Source organism: Fopius arisanus, unplaced genomic scaffold (genome assembly GCF_000806365.1).
Source record: "Fopius arisanus strain USDA-PBARC FA_bdor unplaced genomic scaffold, ASM80636v1 scaffold00006, whole genome shotgun sequence".
Classification (NCBI taxonomy): Eukaryota; Metazoa; Arthropoda; class Insecta; order Hymenoptera; family Braconidae; genus Fopius; species Fopius arisanus.
The window spans coordinates 1,184,388-1,206,325 of record NW_011887745.1 but is presented as its reverse complement, the minus strand read 5'-3'; the positions used below and the strand labels follow the sequence as shown (position 1 = coordinate 1,206,325).

General features: G+C 39.3%; 1 protein-coding gene across 2 annotated transcripts in view; it reads left to right on the top strand.

Moving 5' to 3' along the window:
- The first annotated feature begins 10,974 nt into the window (after nt 1–10,974).
- The window catches only part of LOC105273704 (zinc finger protein 608), a 51,693-nt gene continuing 40,729 nt past the window's right edge, over nt 10,975–21,938 (top strand). The window contains exon 1 of one of the 2 annotated variants that reach the window (XM_011316291.1): nt 10,975–12,170. The gene's annotated coding sequence lies outside the window, so the exon portion shown is untranslated. Of the gene's footprint in view, nt 12,171–21,376; nt 21,871–21,938 lie in introns of those variants that run through there. The other variant, XM_011316292.1, reaches the window with a different exon arrangement.

The window sequence follows — 21,938 nt, the reverse complement described above, 5'->3', positions numbered from 1 at the left end:
ACCACACAATTGAATTTATCTTACCTTATAATGGATGCTCACGTCCTCATCAGAGTAAGCGTGAACAGGAAAAGGCCATGACAGTCATGGCGCATTCTGCCCTGCCATTCCCGGAATTCAAAAAAACTAGTCAAATAAACGACTAGACGTCCCTAAAAATCCGTTTTGCAAAAATTACACCACAAAATCGACGAAATCATCGATCAAAAACAAATCGATTAATCAATTCCATTAATTATGAGTTCATGATAATATACATTTTTCTTTGAAATTTTTCGGTTGTATTTTTTTTACTGAAAATACAGGTTAAATGAGGGAATGTGAAAATTCATTCATAAAAATTTTTAATTCTCAAAAGAAACTCGTTCTGACAAAAGAGCAGATTATTTCCAAAGTCCAAATATTCATTGTACTAATTATTCAAATCCATTCCGAAAAATCGACATACCGACTGAGTGGTGAATATAAAATATTATTAATCATCGTGCTTCACAGATGGCACTTTCCACCAGGATCGTCGGTTTTAAAAAATCGATTGACAAGACATTGCCGAAGATGGAGTTTCTCATCGAAAATCGAACATTAAAAATCTGATCTGAACCCAGAAAAAACGACGATTTTTCAAATTTTATTTCCGCAATAATTCAATAATACCTGCCGAGCCCTTCAATAATTCTAAAAAAAAAGGTAAGAAATTTCCACAGACAATATAAAATCGCCATCAAAAAATAATCAACCGAATCAGGGGTCTATTCGATATTTAAATGACACTGGGTAATCCTTGTTATTTGTAGAGTTTAGGGACACCCTAAAAAGGATTTCGCCCAATAGGATTGAAGTGAATGGTGTAGTCTGGGTTTGGAGAATCGGGAATAGTGCGGTTGTACGAGAGCAGAGGAAGAGTGAGGACAGGGAATTTACGACCCCTAGGTTGAAATCGTCGAGCCTTCTCGGATTCCACTTTATTACTTGAGTAAGATTAAGCTCAACCCGGGTCTACCACACGCTCGTTAACACTTTCTAGTTATACAAGTGCCACAGCTAAACAATTTAATATTTTTCAATGCATTTGCTGTGATATTCCCGGGAATAGCCCAGATTACCCTGGAATTCCGTCATTGAAACACGAGATCGAGGAAGGATGAAGAAATTTCTTCAGCAGTCTTTCATTCGGGCTACCTGATCCTCGAGGAATTTTTCCCTCCACTCCATCTTTTTCCTTTTCCTACGGGCTGTGGTTCCCTCTTATTCAAGTCTTTTTTTTTCTCTCTCCCTCCCTCTCCCTCCCTCTCGCTCCCTCTCTCTCTCTCTTTCTCTTTCTCTCTCTTTTTCTCCTGTTTTATTCCTTTATACCAAGGTAAACCACCTCGTTCTCTCAGCGTCCTCTTCTTGCTCCTCCGTCACTTCATTCCTCCTTGCACTGTATTTATTCTCCCTTTTTGCCTCTCGCCCCGTAGCTTGACGGTTGTGTTCCTTAACCGTACGATGCTGAAGGCAAAAGGTGTTCGTATTCCCTCTCTGATGCTCTCACCAAGTATATTCAGCCCACCCAGCTGGCTATCCTGACCCTCCAATCCCCAACCAAATCACGCGGAAGAGGCTCAACGACTTTTCATAAATCCATTGTCCCTCAATAACACATTGCATACTTAATTGCAATTATTATCACGACATGAGAAGGTCAACATTCAATCGACACTCGTCACTTCAATCTCTTGAGTAAAATCTGTCAATGGCATAAAGTCTTGATGATTCTCTTCAATTGAAAGTCGTAAATTCCGGATTCTGGAAATCGATCATGAAATGTATACAGCAATAATATGTTTATCCATGGAAATTAATTGCAGATTGATGGGATAAAAGCAGAGGAGGAAAATACTCTGCTACACTTTTTAGCGTGCAATCAAGTGATTAACTTAATGATCTCCTGATCAGCCTATTTCCCTCTCAATTCGGTTACACAGTTTCAACTGTCAGTCTGGACTAACGGTATTGATTGTAATACCGAAGTACTAAAGTTTGAGTTTCTTAGAAGTAATCTGGCGTCAGTTATTTTCATTGTTATGGAGAGAAAATTTCCGCAAGAACCGCAACTTTTATGAGCTCGTAACAATGTGAACATTGAAAATCTACCGGAGAACGAACCCCTCAACGTCTCTTTGACGCCACTTCAGGAATATAAAATGGATAAAGGCTCTATGATGAATTGCAATGATGGCTTTACTGCCGTTAATATGGGGATGTAGCAGTATCAATTAGTCGAGTGTCTCTAAATAATTCGAGAAAAAGGACATTTTGCCCCTCTACGTGCAGGGGAGAAATTTTCAAAAAGTAATGAAGAGAGGAAATATACGAGAAGATTAGAGGCATCTATATTCTTCATTGAAACCCTACAAGTTTGAGAGTTTGACCGTGGGGTGTATCCTAGCAACCCGAACTCCTCAAGAGCCCTGGGGTCCAGTGACGTAACGAGACACTTCACGTTCAGAATTCTCTGATGAAAGAAATCCGGGCTTTTTGTTCTATTTGGAGAGAAATTTATATGTCATACCGAACAAACAAATTTGGATTTGTCCCATGAGATTACAGGATTTCACCACTCAGAAAAAATACACCCCTGGCAAATCCCAATGCTCTCGAGAAAATCATTTCACATAGATATTTCATCTTGACTATAAAAACAATGAAATGTTCGATAGGATTAATTTTTAGATTGCCGATTTGTTTTTGTTTTTCACCTCAAAACGTACGGTAAATAAAAAATAAAAATTTTCAGCGTGGCGTTCTCCATTTTCTCTCATGTTCTTGTGAATAATTCAATCAGTCAACCGTAAATAAGAGATTTGTGAAAATATATCCCGATCATTGAAGTTTATATGGATTACCCACTCGTGTGGAACTGACTGGCACTGACTTACACTCCCATTTTCACCCAGTTGTTTGATAAAAAATTTAATAAAAATCCACCGTCGATTGAATTCGTAAGAACTCCATAATACCATAAAAATGGAGTTAACCCAATGATTCAAATAGCCCTTGAAAAACATGAACTCCATCGGATTAGCGGATTAATCGAGCCCCTCATTGTGCCAATTAAATAGAGTTTACTCTACCGGAGACACGGTATCCGAAATATCTGAATGATTAGTGAATGCAGATGATGAAAAAAGGGTACATAGCACGTGTTACTGAAAACGTTAAACACATTTCTGTCGTTTGTATAGAGCAATTAGTATTTATAACAAGCATGGATCTAAGAGGTGGAGGGGTTAAAGGGCTTTGTGTGAACGCATCGGGGTTGGACAAACGGGGGAACATTTTATCCGATACATGGTTGTGAGGGAGATTAAAGTGACACAGCAAGGGGATAGAGGGAGATGGATAAATTGAGAGGGGAATATGGAGTTGGGGATGGTGCGACCACATGTCGTGAACAGGCTGTCTCCCTTTCCACTGTTAGCCATGGCTCGATGCCGCGTTCAAACGTGACGAGACTCTCCAACAGAGACTTGAGACTTTTTTTTCTTTTCAACTCGACTTTTTTTTTTTCACGACGTCTACTGTATTCTATCCTTCTTTTTCCACATAGAGCAATCGAGTGGAGTCAACTGTTGAGTACATATAGGGAAATTCCAGGGTGCCAGGGAATGCAATGCAATTTTTTTAATTAAATCGACTCATCGGGACCAATTGACGCAGGTGTTGGTCTCATATCAGTTCGCCAGGCCTTTTAGAGATGGTGAATATAAGTAGAATGAGAGATGGAATTTCCTGTCATTTTCTGGTCCATCGGTTCAGCTGTCAATGAGACCCAATCGGTTGGACCTTTCATCGGTATCGATCACTGGAGAAAATATGAACTGCGCCGATTTTCCTTCAATTTCCTTCTTCATAATTACAATTATATCCCCTAGAAAATCATTATAATTACAACACTGAATGGACGCTCCCAATGATTATTAATATTAAAATAACAAATGAATATGCAGGGAAAATAATAGTTTATGGCACGAGTGCGGGAAAAGTACTTTCTAACGAGTGTCGTAACCCTCGAGTCATTACGACTGCAATTGAATCAGTGAGAATAATTTCTCTTTTTTTTTCTAGTGTAGTAGAGAATTTTATGAGTGGAATTGCGAGGTTTGGTGGCCTGTCAATTAATTGTCGACAGTTATGGTGATTTTGGTGAATTCCAGGGGATGGCGCTGGGTTCGGAGAATAGCAACCCCTGGAAGAGCGACGACGCCGACTGCACAGAAGGCGGAGTCAACTGGCGGTCGATATGAAACACCCTTCAATGAAACAACCCCAAGCTCACTCGTATTCTCTTGCACCCCTTCGATGTTCAATTATTCTCTCTCACTTTCTTGAATTTTCCATCTGTCTTACTCACTTCCTCGGGTAGATAGGGCTTCCATCCCTATATATTTCCGTGTACCGCCCTCGTATATACTGCCAACTTATATACAACGTAATCTCTCAAAACAGCGTTAGGCCACGGGGGCGTGGATGCTGAGAACATGAACGGTCGCAGTTCCATTTCAACTTTAAATCCCGATAACGATTTCGGGGGTACTTCGCACTTATCCCGAGTGTATTCAGACCACTTTTTCTAGTCTCTTTTTTTTTCTCATTCATGTTGATTCCCTGTCTGCCAGCCAGGGCAAATCGAACGCAAAGATTTGCATTTTATTCCAATATCATTTTTTATCGTCTCCCGGTTTTATGAACTATCAAAATTATTCGAGATTTTTTATTCGGGTTGAAGTAAAGATTACATGTTCATACATTACATACAATAATGAGAATACTTGAATAGATAATTACGTAATTATTTATTGACTAAGTCATTAGGTGGAGGAATGATTGGGGTAATTTTTAGGGAATTTAATCAGAGTGATAATGGGATGTTTGATTTTGATTTGGAAGTAGAACACAACAGAGAATTTTCGGACTCGTCGGTTCATTAAAATCATATCCCCATCTCTAGAATTGTCAACGCGCTTGAGTTTCCTGTAGCACGTATCGTTGATTAAATTCAGCATCATTATCGAAACTCCACTGTTTATGAGCAAATGTCATTGTCCAGAAACTCCAGGGACTAATTGTCCTGCAGGCAATCGTTATAATTGGAAATAATTGGCCACTGGGACGAACGAGTGGTGGAATAGTGGATGAGAGAATATTGTGTTTATACAGATCAATATGCAATTCAGCTCATGGGAAAATTTGAAATAATGATTTAATCACGATAAAGATAGACATTGAAGTGATAATAGCGAATAGAGAGGATGGAAAACGGTTTATGACGAGGTCAACATGAACTCCTGTACAGTAGCCAAGTTTATACAGTGTGTGAACATGTGCGGTATGAAAGCTTGTGTTCAATGGAGGAAACGGCATACGCCTCTAACACATGTAACAAGCCTACGGTTAGAATTTACTCGTTTCACTGACCAACGAGATGAGTCCTCATAGTGGCTTAAACCTCGGTTGCCTAAATATATATAGGCTAATTTACCACTGGTGAATACTGCAGAGGTACAACAAATAGAACACACTCTGTCCAAATATTTCCACTGCATTTCTTCAACTTTCATCGCAATATCATCTCAATTATATAATACTAATTATAATACACTAATTTCCTCATTTATGATTTATAGATTAATGACCTGACAATTTCCAATCCTTTATATTTCGATTTTTTAAATCACCGGTCACCAACGCCAATTAAAATCATACGTGGAATAAATAATGCCCTGATAATTAAACAGTAGTTTATTTATCAAATCTGGTATTAACAAATCGTTCGCGATTAATCATGGAAATTACCATGACATTTCTGTACCTGAGATTTGAGCAACGAATGCATATCGTATTTTACCAAAATATGTGTTTAAAATAAGGATAGAAATGGATATTTAGAGGATAGAGCGAGTGAGTGAGTCCTGTAAGTTATTTACCAATTTCATAAAAATGAAAAGTAACATTTGAAAAATGAGTTTGGCACTTGGTGATTGCAGAATGAAAGCTCACCTACACGTAAACGATAGTCCTGATAAAATGCGAATCACGCAGAAGTCCCAACCAGTATTACTATCGCTACCAATCTGCTAAATTCTCTCCTCTGTATATCTCTTACTGCCCGGAGCATTTTGCCGTCCGTTTCATTCCCGTGAGCGAACAGCTATTACGTGTCTTCGTCTTACCTGTCAGTACCGCTCGTTCTCCCCTGTATTTCTCTATCTTCTTTCCACTCTTTGTGTCTGTTTCACTCGAAAATCCTCTACTATACCAATCGCGAGTGCCTCTCTCTCTCTCTCCCTTCCTCCCACAAAACCTCTTGAGCTACAGGATATCCTTCTTGCACCCGCGAAAATATCAACCTTTTCTCTGTTGCTCTCGTGGTGAGTGATGCTCTACCCTGTTATTCCCTCCACGGTTTCATTCGCATCCAAGGTTTTGCCGAAAGCACCTCCTGGGAGTCTACACTCTCTTCCATACCTATATACGTGTCTGTGAATTTCCAATACATTTATGGGACCCTTCATTTTTCTCCGATTACCTGTTTGGTTTCGTCCTTTTCCCTGAAATATATTGGAGAACCAAAAACTGTATTGATCTTTCCACGTGCCCATTGCATTTGCATTTCATCATTATTTCAGGGTTTCCATTTTTATCAGTTTTTCAGAGGAATTATTTCAATAAACAGAGAATTGATGGAATAACCGATTTTTTTCTCTCTCATGTCGAAACTGTTGATTAAAATTTTGTCAAAATATTTTTGACTGAGTGAATTGAGAGGTGAGAGTTTCCACTGGAAAGATGAAAAAAATACAGATTTTACACCTGAAACTTTCACTGATATAATGGTTCGGTTCCCCGAAAAAACGAGAGGCAAATATTATCCTAGGATCATCCGTATATTTGCACCGAGTGCCCAAAAAAAAAAAAAGAAGCCAATAATGGAATTAGATGATCTTTTCAAAAAAAGGCTGTAATTATTTTGAAGGATCTTCAAAATCTCTGTCGGTTGGAAATGAAGAATCCAATAAAGTCGATAGATATATCAGACTAGTACTCATTCCACATTTTTTTATGGTATAAATATTAGTTTTGATGGTAGGCTGGTAAAAAGCGAGGATCTATAAAGCTGTTATTAATAGGAGGGGTAGAATAGGGGTGGGTAGCCACTGTGAATGTTTGCCCTCGGTATGGGATGTATAGGATAGTTCATTGTGGGCTTTGTGGTGATGTTGAGGGACAGAGATATCCGGAGTATAAACCCAAGTTGAAGAGGAAAAGCTGCAGCTGAAGGGGTTGAGAGGGATAACTGTCGGTGGGGAATACAAAACCGATGGGAGAATTCTCCGGTTTTTTTTTCCTCCACCTATTTTTCTTTTTCCATTCATCATTCGAATTGTGCACATATCGAGATTCATCCATAATTTAATGCCCACCCGTTCGATATTATAGAATAATAAATCCCTCCATCGGACTCTCTACAGCTGTTTTTCCTACGATAGTTCAGTTACAACTATTGTTTCACGAGTTATGAAAAAAAAAGTTGGGCCATCTTATTCGACATTTTTCACTCCTCGGCTGATACAATCTCAACTTTTCAGATGTACTTTGAAATACGTGGGAAAGCATGAGATTGCACAGCTGGTAGCAACGATTTCTCGTGAAACCATTGGTAGGTGGTCAGGATGGAGAAAAGGCAAGTGGATAATTCCATTTTTTTTTTCTAAATAAACAACAATGACTGCACTACCATTGTTGTTGATAAATTATTGAATGACCAATTACTAGTCAAGCTCAACCACAATAGCGGACAAATCAATCAATTAGAAATATTTGTCCTCAATAATAAAGAGATAATAAGAGAGAGCCAATTGTCAGGTGATTGTGTTGTTTGTCACCAGTGATCTCGTCAGGTTTTGCCAGTTGAGTGGATTGTTTTTTTCTTTTTTCGGTCCCTTGTTTTGTTTGAAAAGACCGTAAGGGCGAAAGATATAATACATCCAGCCAAGTAAAGGCTCCTTTGTCTCAGAGAGTGGAAGTACCCGCAGGAGAAGAGAAGAAACAAGAGGGAAAAAGAACACGTATACGTTAACGTGAGCTCAGTAGGGGCTTCAGTATTTTTATTATTTATTCCATTTTTTTGTCATCTCTGGAGTGAGCTGCCACGTCGCCCTGATCTGTCCTGCATGTTCAATTATTCTATTGTAATGAACTCTTTAATTACTCACAGAGTTTCATGATTTTTGTGTGTCTTAAATCAATTGGTTGCTCAATTTGTTCATATTGGTGATAAATAGAAGAAAAAATAATGGTAACACTCTGGAATGATTTGTGGAGAACAAACGAGGATAAATTCTGATATTAAATTTCCGACTGGTGATTTGTATAATAGCTCAAGAAAACTTGAAATTTCATAGATTCATTTAATCGGATGAGTCCAGTAAGACGAGTCCCACAATCATTTATACCGGAAAAAAGCTTGAGGGGAGTGAAGGGGCGTTAATGGTCGCTATAAAGCGTCAATGAAGTGCCAGGCTTTGGATTCAAGGGAGAATGTCAAAGAAAGGGAAGAGCCGGAAAGGATCCCAGGGTCTTTTGTTTCTCAGCTGAGTTAGGCAGTGCAATGCCACCCTAGGGGCTGAGAGAATGAGACGAATATACAGAGAACAAAGAACTTGAAGAAGAAGAGTGATTAAGGAAAAAGTTGAATTGCTCAAGTAAATAACTCGTGATACGTGACTCGAATGAGGGTGCACTGTTTTTTTTGGGGGGGTGGGGGGGGATTCCGTCAATATGACAAATGTGTAACAACTTTTCACTTGTCTCTGGTAATTATTATTTGTGTCCTCAAGCCCAGCCACTTGCTTTAATGTCATAAACATTTGGTGCTGCAATACAAAATGATAAAATAATAAAAAATAAAATTAAAGATTGGAGATTAAACCTCGAATAAACTCGTGGTATAATTGCTCGTTGATTACAAAGAGTAAAAATTCTCATTTATTTGAAAAAATGCAATTATCCAGTTGTTTCATTTGTCATAATGCTATCACACGAGATGCAATCTATTCTTATTATCCAAGGAATCGGTGAAAAATAAAAGCGAGTGGCTTCCGTGGAGCGCATGGCGAATAACAAAGTAACACAGCAAGAGAAAATCTATGTACATGTATACATATACATATAATCTGGTTGGAGCCCACCCACGCATTTATATCTGCGCGTGGTGAGACACGGGAGACGATTTATGCTATGGGCTACTGGCCAACAGTGACTCGTTAGAGACACAACTTGGTGGAGATTAGGTGGTAGATATACGCATGAAAATTCAACCTTCCCTCTCGTAAATATCGCTTATGACATTTCATTGACATAACACACGTTGCGGAAAAAAATGGTGATAAAAAATCACCAGGAAAAACCAACAAAATGCCCTTTTTTCGTTATGTCGGTTACAGATTGCCTTCGATAAACCCCAGTCCCAATTACTCCAGAAAAAATTATTAATAAACCGCAGCACTTGGAGATCGGTTGAATAAATGAATGAAGAATTACGTGGCAAATGCTGTACGATACGAAGGAATGATTTATTTGTTTATTTTAATTAATAAATATTTGTAGGGGTGGGTTAATAATGTGGGATTAGTTGAATGAGGTGTTACTGATAAACTGAATAAATTTCAAGGCTTGTGGATAAATATGTGGATAAATATGTGGATAAATGGACCTGCAAAAAATCTACTCTCAGCTTTATTATGACTGTGTACATTTGACTGGGATCGTCAATATGGTGATGTCATAACGATGAATTGGTACTGAGAGAGGGAGAGAACAAATAATCGTCTGTGGGTGGGAAAAGCGACGAATGAAAACAGACGGAACGAGTATGAGAGCGCTCAATCGATCCGCGGGAATATGGAAATCGGCATTGGAATTGCCAATGCCCCTCCAACGATTCCAATGAGAGCCAACGAGATTTTCGGGAAATTATTCTTTTCCTTTTACCACTTCCATTATCACCAGTTTTTTTCTTTTCTTCTATTTTGGGAGCATTACGTATTTTAGACTCTACTCTCTGGCTTGTGTGAAATATGAAACGACTGCACCACTACTTCGGCTTCGATTTCACATAGAAATCGAAACGCTAATTAATTCAATGCAACCAACTCCTGTGAACAACAATTGCTTGGATTTTGACATAATGCAAATGGATTATTCAAATTTGCAAGTGGTACGTTTCAATTATGGGATTTGGTACTCATGGAGATCGAATGAGAATAATGAGAATTCAATAAATTATCAGATATTAAATGACTGAGAATTGCAGAAATAAATCATGGGTTTACGGATGAAATTTTTAATTATCCCCATGTTTAATTGAATATTTGACTACCGAAAAATTATATCGAATATTTGTCCAAGTTTTTAAATACCAAATTAATTACTCACCACTTTTAGTACTAGAATATCAAATGGCGGAGTATTAATTATTTCTCGTGGCACTTGCGTCCGAAAATATTCAATGTCTCCCCATCATTTCTCCATATCAATCCTCTCCGTTCTATTGATCACCTGCATAATTGTCGATTATCCAAGAGCAATGAGACATTGACGACATTAAATACGAGCCACAACGTGCACCGGGATTCAGCCAGCCGTGATGAAGCGGAAGCTCATGCCTCTCATCGTGGCCTTTTATTTTTCCATAATACATTGAGAAAAGGTGACAGCAACTCCAGATAAAAAAAAAGCGGAGTGAGACGAATACATTGGTTCGAACAAAAAAAAAGCGAAAATACGAGAACTAAAAACGTGTGAAAAAAAAAAGTAAGAGCAAATTGTTGGACCCGACGGAGGTTCGCCCCTGGGATGGCCGGCCCTGGCCGAGGTCAGCCGAGTGGCACCGAAATCCTCCGATCTTGCCGGAGACTTTAGCCATGTGTTGTGTTGCTGTACCGAGCACTTTGTGACGCGGGAGGTGCAGTGTTTGATTTTTTTTTCACCCTCTTCACCTAAAACTCGCTAAAATAATCATTAACAGTCGTACAACGAGTGAAAGAAATACGCAAGTTGCGTCTTATCACTGAGAGAGAAAAAACGAAAAAAAAGCCCAATCCCAGAAAAAGTACAGGGAGGTTGTTTTTCAGGGTGTGCCCAAAGCGACACCCGGCGTCGTCAAGGTACTTATCGTTGCGTTGGTAGAGCGGCACAAAGATAACGAATCATGTGTGAGCGAGTGCGAGGGAGAGAACGAGTGTGAGAGAAAGAGCGACATCACCACCGAGTTATTGACAGAGACGGAAATCCAAGAAATAAAGAGTGAGAGAAAAAAATAAAAAAAAAGCAAACAACAACGTACAGGAGCGAGATGAACCGAGGGCTAAACTCATTGGAGGGAATAAGGACGCACTGAGTGTTGTTCTCAATCGAGAACTGCTTTTACCTCCAGGACTCGTCCTCAAACCAGCCACTGATACTTCACCGTCGCATACATCATATCCACGAATTGTATTAGTCCAGAAAATTACTCGTCGGGCTATTTGAAGTACGCATGTCGCCCAACTTTTGACATAATCTCAGTGCTACTGTTTGTCGTTTATTCTTTCTCTCTTTGGCATTATTTTTTTAGTGTCATTTTTTTGTGACACTTGCTCAGGTGAACGTGTATTTGTGGGATAACCGTGCGCCGGGTGTAACGGATAAGTGTGGCGCGCACGGGAGTTTTGCGATAGGAGAGAAGAGTGCGCGGTGGACGCGCCCGCTGTCGGTGAAAAAAAGGGTGTGCGTGTATAATAATCGGGGGAGAAAAAAAAAAATACATGCAGTGGAGTGTTCAAAAATCCCCGATAAATATCAATCAATTGGATTTTCAACAGTACGAACCATTTGGTGTGAAGTGTTTGTGAGACGGTGGTGTGTGTTGCAGCAACTAAATCGTCCTGATATATCTGGGGTGATTACAGAAAATAAATAACAGTGAGAAGAAGTTAATAACTGTGGAGACGAACGACGTTGTGGAACTAGAGAGGGAAAAACAGGAAAAAAAAGGAGAAAAGGGGGAAAAAAAAAGGAGCAGGTGTCTCAATGTCGGTGTTGATTCGACTGTTCGTCGTCGGGAGGTCTGAACACCATTCAATACAATGGTAGGTGCATTCGTGTTTACGATCATTTGTCCTTTCAATGTCGTTTTTTAAACCTCTCACCATTGGAAGCACTCAGAGAGCCCCTGTTTCTGGTAATAAACTTAACAACAATTGTGACGAGATGTTCATTGTCATTGTGGGATTTTAAATGGTTCAATCGGTTGAATCGGTTCAATGGGCTCAAACCAATGGAGAAAGTATCTAAATAATGTTGTTTGCTCATGTGTAATACATACACGAATATCACTTCTCCCAGCATTAATTAAACTACGCGATAGATTTGTCATTCGTAATGTCTCCCTAAACGATGGAATTACCGCAAATGTCGTTTGCGTTTAGTGATGCTGTAATTACGATGATGCCTAGATAATAATGCACCTCATCATTCGATTGTCGTTCAAGTGACTACTTATCACACACTCTGTTTACTTTTATCATATTATTGGTGAATTCGCACGGATACGTGTGTGGGTTCTTTTGATTTTTCTACATGTGTGTTGAGTACTCTCGAGTATCACCAATACATCAGCATCATCACGACTGGAAGACTCTTTTCTCAGTGTTGTATGAGTGATAATACATAGAGAGCCGACACATGCTTGAGAGAACGAATGGAGCTTTGTCTCTTGGTCGAATACTTTGTGCGCGCTTGCGCTCATATACAAGCTTCACATCTCCAGGGTAAAATAATCCATGTGTGTGTGGATGTGGAATATATACACTGGTTTTGCCTCTCGCTATACAGCGAGATGCATTGAATTTTTAAAGGGCTTTTCACTTCGAGGTTTAACGCGCCAGGCGAACCTTGACAAACCCGCTCTATCCCTACCCCCCCTTCCCCCTTCTCCCGCCCCCTCTTCTCTTTTTTTTTCTTTTTTTTTTATTCCTCCAGCCGTTGGGTTCCTCTTGAATTTTTTTTTGACTCCAGACAACGCACAAAGTGAATATCAAAGTCAAAAAGTCAGAGGTGAATTTTTAACATTCTGAAAAAAAGTCGTTCGAGCGAAAAACTACTTCATACTGCATTTCGTATTGAATATTGCAGTGAACGAAATACGTGTTGAGGATGGCGGGAGGGTTTTTTTTTTTTATTCTCCTTTGGTTTTATTTTTCCCCTCATTTTCGAGTGGACGATGGGAATAAATCGTGATCTCCCGTCCAGCCCCTATTCACTGTTTCAATTAGACTCAATTTATTTCTCACACATAACTCGAATCTCAGGGGTGTTCATGACATCATTATAAGTTAAGGTCTACATCGACGAATTACGTGGTGCTCATTCAACTGTTTCTGTAATATGATTCTTCCTCTCTTCGTACCCCTGGTCTTTCCGTGGGGATTCCACTTACTGCATCCCACACAAGTACATTTTATTGAGAGGATAAGGAGGGAGATGGGAGAGGGGTAAGAGTGGGGTATAGTATGGCTCTTGTAATTACGATTTTGCGGTTACACGCATCGTCGAATGAATCATTTTCACTTGCGTGTGTGTGAATTATATATGCACATGGCTGACGAGTAGCATAATAAAATGATGTATCGCCTGTACGAGGAGAAAATGCCATTTCGAGTCATCGATTTTCATGTTTATTTATGGGTTTGTCATGATAATGTTTCAACATTTTTTTTCTCTCTCCCTTTCAATTCCTGATACTTGTGCCTTTCTCTCATTTTCTCAGTGGTTTGTTATCCCTTATGCCATCAGTTGGGTGAACCAGTAATAGACCTCTTTAACATGAATACCGATGTGATGGATATTGTATGGCTTCCGAAAGTATAAGTGTTTCTAGCGCACGCGCGTTAATTGGATATAACTAAAATCCCTTGCAGTGAAAAATGCCACATTAATCGCCTCGGGATGACAAATCGATTCGACTTGTAGGAAATCACCTCGTTATATGTTTTTCCACCGTTTAATGGATTTGAGTGGTATTAGTACTGCGTACAAATGGAGTTGTCATACTCTATGATAATTTCGTAAGTGCGGAATATCGGGTACATTAGGTTATGACTTCTTATAATTGTAAATTATTTCATCTTTCGACATGATCAGTCATTCCGTGTGACAAGCCGGTATTCATCAAAAATTCCGGAAAAAAAAACATTAATTTAGGTTTCAATGTGAAAAATTTTAATTATTTTTGTGCTCATCTTTCACATTTAATTTTCGAGGTCTTCTAAAGTAGATTGAATAAATAACACATAATACAGCGAGGGTATGTGAATTCTGGAGATTACACGTGTCATATTCGTTCGCCTTCACGACTGGTTGTGATAGACTCGCGATCCGCTATAAATTGCATGTACGTTGGTGTGACGCACACAATGAGAATTTGCCTTTCATATGCATTATCTCGTCTCCTGTATTAACAGAGCAACTGTAATACATATCTACGACGATAAGACCTTCCCCTCTTCACCCCGTAAATAATAGGAATCATGTAGATTTATGTCTCGGTGAGTTCTTATTGCCCCCGCTCAACTCGACAGTTATATTTCACAGGTGTATATTTTATTACTGGATTTTCTCCATTCTCGATCCAAGAAAGTAGCACATTCTTGAATGGAGAATTTTATTTGCACGTGTACGTCAGTGAGATACACGGAGGTGAATTCAAGAGAAGCAATAAATGTGCAATCGTTTCAGGTCATTCGTCAATTTTTACTGGGATTTTGTTGACACTTTGCATTCTGAGAATGAATTCTCATTGAAATACTCTTGTAGATATTTCTTCGATGATTAATTCCCATTTTTTTTTAATTTGAATTCGGTGTTTCTAGTATCGATTATTTGTCGAGAGTCGATGAAGTCATTTGTCAAAATGGTAACTTCAACTTGTCGCCGTTAGTAATGAAATGTTGAAGAATACTGCTGTTAATGCAGCTGAAAATAATTAACAGGGAACGCTTGCACTTGCGATTGCGCGTGTACACTGTACATATACGACTTACACATTTGAGTTCTATCCTAATTTATCGGCACGCGTGGTATTATACCCACGCAATGCGTTCCACTCGATGAAGGCGACGTTTTTCACGCACGAGGAAGCACGCCACTGCCTTCATGCATGTCTACATAAATGTCTTTGCTGGTCCATCCACATGATCAATACATTATTTCAATGAATACCAATGCCCAACTCATTGTTTTTTCCTTCCGAATCCACTCACACAGACAACACTATATTACGATAAATATTTTAAAATCCATCGCCTCCGACTCGATCTATAACTCATGGAAATTCGACTTTTTTAAACTAGTACCGGAATGTACTCTTTCTGCACTCCGTGCAATTCCCAACTACTTTCAACTATTTCATTACTCCATCCCATCCATTTTCGACTTTGTAATTATTTGTAATGATTTTCAATTTGCAATGATTTCTTCTGTGGCTGCAGCGAATACTCGTTAGAACCCGATTCATTAAATCTTTTTGACGACATGGAATAAAATATTGTTAAAACAGTATTATCTGTCGAATACTGAATCCAATTATCTTCTCTCGTTCAAAATGACATTCGTCAAGCGGTAATATCTAATCCGGGTAGCAGTGCGGGAAAATAGGAAAATCGGGGCGTGCGGAAAGTGAGAGAAGCCGTAGGATTATGCCTTGGAGATGAATTTGCGAGGATATTCCCTGGGCGGTTTGAGATGGTGGCAATATTTTCCCAGGCCCGGAATGCCGGAGGTCTCTACGAGCGAGCGCAAAATGGCTGCCGAGTAGGAGCGATCGACCGTGTGCGAGCTAACGAGCGACGGAGAAACCACTCGTTTCCAACTTCAATTTCTCCTTGTTCCACACTCATCTTTCATCTCTCTCCCATGTCTTCTTGTTTTCTTTATTCCCTATCCCGATACCGGTTCGTTGTCTTTGTTCGGTTCGCTGTATTTTTAATATTCACATCTTTATTTCCATATTTATCTTTTTTTTTTCTCTCCTGTTATCTTTTTCATTTTTATTCTCTTCTATGGTAGTCCCATTTGACTTGTTCCGCACTCTGCTTCTCGTCTCTCACTTGCAGCTCACTTTTACAAATCCACCACTATTTTTTTCGTCTCCCTTTGTTTCCTCTTCTGGTGTAGCCCCTGCTCACTTCCTCTGCAGCGTTTCACCTCTCGTTATCCTCCTTTGTGGGATTTTATCATCCTCTTTTAGCTCACCAACTACCTGGCTCCGTGTCCCTCGTTCCTCCCTCTTCCTCAATCCTCATTCCCTATTTTACCTTTTTTTTTCCAACGCACGTGTAGGGAGAGCTGAAACTAACACAGGGAAAGAATCCTCTGGCTCATGGACAGTACCTCGGGCATGTGTTCAGGTCTTCTCCTCTTCCGCTTCCTAATTAACACTGGCAAACATTTTCGTCTTCATTTTCAGGGGCGAATCCTGGAAAGCTTCACTACACTCTATTTCTATGGAAATTTCATCAAATCTTGCAGTAAAAAAAAAAACAAATACTCCGTTCTTTTAATACTGAAATTATCCGACAGACAATCAATGAATCAATTAATGGAGTACTTGATGTTTTTAATTAAAAAAATATGAGAATATTGGAGGAAAGCAGAAAAGTGGAGAAAGTACAATGTAGAAAATACTTTACAAAATGATATCAATCCTTGGGTGAAATATATTTTCCCCAGAGTGATATGATATATCTGTGATAAATCCATAATAGCCAAATGGCGACATTGACTGGACGTAGGGTGGAATAGTAGTTGTGGTACGTACACAGGGCCCCGTTGATTGTCCACGGACATTGGAACATGCGAACCCATCGAGTATTATTGTAAAGGCATGCAACACATACACAAGGCGCCTTGTCGAGTCATATATGGGAATGAGCCGAGGGTATATCCACAGGGAAGCATCTTCCATGTACCCTGTACGTACATGGTACAGTTAAATATGACGACGGGTAACATATACGTTGTTTCTGGTGAATACAGATAGGTGCGTTGAGCATTTCGAAGTGAGAACGGCGCAATCGCACTTGCTCCCCGCATCATCCAGGAGCTACTGTACTAACCACCCATACACTAATTGTACGGTGTACTCGGCAAGTTACATTGTTTCGCATCATACTCACGCGTTATTGCATGGTTATAGGCAACATCGAACCACCAAAATTATCATGTTGACGCATCTTCCGGGATTGTGATCATTGCATTGTCTCAATGTCGATCACCTCTTCACTTGTTATTTCCTCCTTTGTCATCCTAACTTTCACCTTTCTCTTCTTTTAGTCCATAGCAATGTGGCTCAAACGGCTCATTTGTACTGTTATGAATTTTTTCAGCCATTTTCCGAGTATGAATTTGGTTTTTATTTCATTAGAAATTTTGGAAGAATGAAAAAGGTCTAAAAACGTAAGAGTTGACTAAAGCTGGTGGCGCCATTTAAAGATGGCGGCGTTGCCACCTCGGGTTTTTGAATTATCGTAAAAATTTCATATGTTCTTCAAATTTCTTGAAACACAGTTCATCCTGTTTATAAAAAATGAACAAATTTTTGAAGCCATCATGTAAATATATTCATGTTCTTCTGGCTGAGAATTTGAGAAAAAAAATTTCATCTCATTTCTCGAGTTACTGATACATCCTTCAGAAATCAATTTTGACGCACTCCATTGCGACGAAGTAGATCTGATTATCGTGAGTGTCATGAGTTTCTCTGCAGATTGGAAACCACTCAAGTCGATTAGATTCCCATTGTCTCCACCCACGGGTTCATATAGAGATTCTTACAATTGCCTCAATTTCTCTTTTTCTCCCTTAATCACAATGTTATTAACAAGTGTTTATCAACCAGTACATTATTTCTCATTTCGTAACAACCGGAACTTATTTACCACTGTGTTGATTGCCATGGAAAATGCATACTGATTTAGCAGCTATCGCCTTATAAACAATTTACAATTGTTGACACTCTCATCACGCCCTGAATTTCCGGGGAATTCGAACGAAGTAATAACATCCCGCATAATTGACAGCAATAATTCGAATCACAACTCGATACGATTTTATTTGCGCTCAGCGTGAGTTATCTCGTCATTTGGTGACGGAATATCACCACCTTATCTGTCTTACCACATCATCAAGTCATGACTCACATATATATAAGCAACTTAAGGAGGTGAAATCTGATGCGCGCTACAAGCGATTAACGCCGTTGATTCTCTGTAAAGAGTAATAAACTGAAAATCGTGACCCACGTACAATCAGTCTCATGTCCGGTGATGATCACCGGTACTATCTGAAAGTTGACAACGATCCAACCAACCTGGCAAATGTATAGGATATACATAGAGAAAAAAGAAAAAAAAAAAATATGGCAAAGAAATCGGTCTCTAAACGCCTCGAGTGACGAGAGTCGAGTGATTATCTCCAGGCATTGGGAAAGGGAATGAGACCTCATCATCAGTGTTTTTGTATGTGTGGATAATGGGAGTGTGTGTAACCCTCTTTGGCCGACGGCACTCTGAGAACTTGGGGTGGAAGCCTACTATAATGCCGTAAATGTCAGAAGCCGGAGGGGGCAAACTGCCGAAGAAGGCGTTCAAATCAGCCAGTTGCTCTTGCCCTATCCTGCGAGAGAGACTCACCAACACCCAATGAATAGATGAGTGAGACAAACCATAACAGCACCACGACAGAATAACACTAATAAAAACAGCGCAAACGAGCCCTGAATTTTTCAACTGCTCTTGTTCTTTAATCACATCACCATTCCGCCGGAAGTCTCTCGTAAATATAGATGATTAATACTAATTGATTAACTCGATGGCAATGATAACGATGAAGAATTCTGTCTTTTTGTCTAATAACAGAATATTTAAAAATTTACTCCGAGATTTTAGAGATATTAATGCTAATAAGTCAATTATTTTTTCGTATTTACGTGCTTTCATGGAATTTATGTTGAGATTAATAATTCACCTACTGAAAGGCTCTAAAAATAGCCATAAAAATAGAAAGTAGTGGTTAAAACTCTACTGAATCGAATGGCATTCGCTCGTTCATTTTGTCCACTCAATTCTCAAACAATAAACATGATTCAGTGAATTTTAAAAAGTACGTGGGATTTTCATGAACATCAGTAATAAAAACAAACATGTATTTAAATTAGAAAAATGTGATGAATTTGTGCGTCACCCACAGTGAAATCACACGAAAGCATTTATTTTTTCAATTGCTTTTTAAAAAAATTCCTGTAGATACATCGAAATATGAATGGCGTACGACAATTTGTCGTTGTAAACTTGCCACAGCAATAAAACAGAGGAGAAACAGATATCTACGAATTTCCTCGTGGCATTCCACGAGAGGTTTACAACGTCTCTGAGGGTCTCCTCAATGCCTGAGCGACTGGTTCTCGACAATTCAAGAGGAACAAACAGTGGACTAAACCGGAGAAGCCGGCGAGGAAAAAAAAACGAAAAGAAAACGAGAGAGCCAGAGGTTGGAAACGGAGGAGTGAAAAGAGGACGGAGAAAAATAAAACGCAAAAAAAAAAAAGAAAAGAGGCAAAAGAGCGTGGCAAAAGTATGTGTGTACACGCTCGACTTCTTCGTTGCTTTTCTTATGTATTTCTGTCCGTTACGAATTACAGCAAAACTTAATAATTAAGACTCATTTCCTGCCACTCCTCTGCTTACATTATTTCCCGTGATCCAATTTTTCTGACTAATATTCCTTTCTTTTTCTTTTAGGCTGGTCGACTTTTTCTCTTTTTGTTGACTCAGGGGTTGGCTTTTTCCTCGGTTATGTGTGTGTGTGTGTGTGTGCTGTACGGAGGGGCGATTTTCCTGGGGTGCGTGGATTCATGGGGTTCTGCTTATTCTCTGTAATTCATGAAAGGGAAAGAAGAGAACATTTGTGCATTGAGTGGAAGTAAGAACACACTATAGTTGTGGTACAATCCGGTTGAGGGTTGGGGGAGATAAAGTGAGACAATATTATGCGGTTTTAGGTGGATGTTGAAGAGAGAGGGAGGAAATGTGAGGGATAGAGATGGTGGATGTAGAGAGGGACGAGGATCAAGTGAGGTTTCTCTGTGCTCGAGACTCAAGCAGAATAGGGCAGGTAGAATTAGAGAATGGGTCTAACACTGTGTGGGTTTGGGAGGGATGGAAGCATTTGCTGAGGCATTGGTGTCAACAACTCAAATTTTTTGGAAAAATCTCATCAACAGCGCCAACTGTTTGGTTTTTATCATTTTAAATGGTGATTGTCAGTTGGATTCAGGAAATCTAATGGATCAAGGGGAGATATCGACTGATCTGATCTCATTTTTTTGTATCATTTGGCTCTAGTTTTTTTTTCCTTCTTCTTTTTTCACACTGTAGTGGAAAACTTCTGACAGATGGGCTCTCATCGTTATTCAATAACTCACGGAGTTTCGTCATTGTGTAAACATTTTTCTGCCCTTTTTTTTCTGGACTTCGGGGAGATTTACTGAAGTTCAGGACATAATGTGTAAGATAGTTGGGGTGTACTGTGGGATAGTAGAATTTTTGATATTTGAAATTCAGGTTGACATTGAATGGTAAAGCACAGTTTCTATAATGAGTGTTCGGTGAATTTTTAATGACATGAGAAACAACTTTTTCAAACTTTTTCAATTTTAATTACATCTTTCGGAGAATTGCAAACGTGTCGGGCGTTTTATCGGTTGGACCATTAGAAAGTTCAACATATTTTTCTCGCATTAAGGTTGTTTGTTTGTTGTTCTATTTATGTTTTTATAGACAATGTAACAAAAATTCCTACGCACTTGTGAATTTTCCAAGTGAAAATCTCATAATTGCCGCGTGTTAAAAGTGTAATTTTCAGAGTAAGTGTAATTCATAAATGAATTGGAGGATGACACGAGGACGACGCCATTGCGAGTGTTTTTGCATTATAATTATAATTTAAGAATATCCGAATTTCCCAAGTTTGATATGAATTTTGCGACGTACTTAAAACCTAGTAATCAGTGTGTGTTAAAAGTGTAATTTTCGGAGTGTATAAACGAATTGAAGGATGACATGGGGATAGTCTACATCTACACCATTGTGAGTGGTTTAGGATTTGGTGTGTCCCCGGGAGTCGACGCCGTTGGTTATAGCCCATGTACCGGGCGACTGGTCGTCGTCGGCGCGGTTGGTCTCGTTGGAGGGGGGAGGACAGAGAACCCGCGATTCTTCAGTTAACGCCAAGCGCTCGGTCTGGCGGCGCCTCAGACCTCATACAGCCCATTCTATTAAAATCCCACCAATTTATCAGTGATTTACCGTGTTCTTTGTTGCCACTATATCATTGGAATAACATGTGTCAACTCCAGTGTCTTACACGTACTTCCAATTCCACAGGATTATTATTACCCCTGGATTCAGTGTAATTAAATAAATCGACAACTCGTAGTGATTATTAATGCTTCATACGTGTCTCAATGTTTGTGCTCACATCAATACCAGTGTTACATCGTGTTTGATGGGTTATTTATCATTCGAAACAATAGTCCACCGATGGTGGTGAAAAAAAGTGTGTGCAGTGAAGCGGTCGTTGATAGCCCGGTGTTTCTTCATCTCTCAGAGCTGGACGCGCCTCAACGAGGAAGAAAGGCGTGCTCCAACACATATTCAATGGTGATTACATAGTGTGTATTGAGTGATCTCAAAAATTAATCCTCCCACTCCCCTCAGTGCCATCGAATACCCGGTAATTATCCTTTTTTATCAATGCTGTCGCGGAGTCATCTCAACTATTTTATTTCATTTACTCCAATA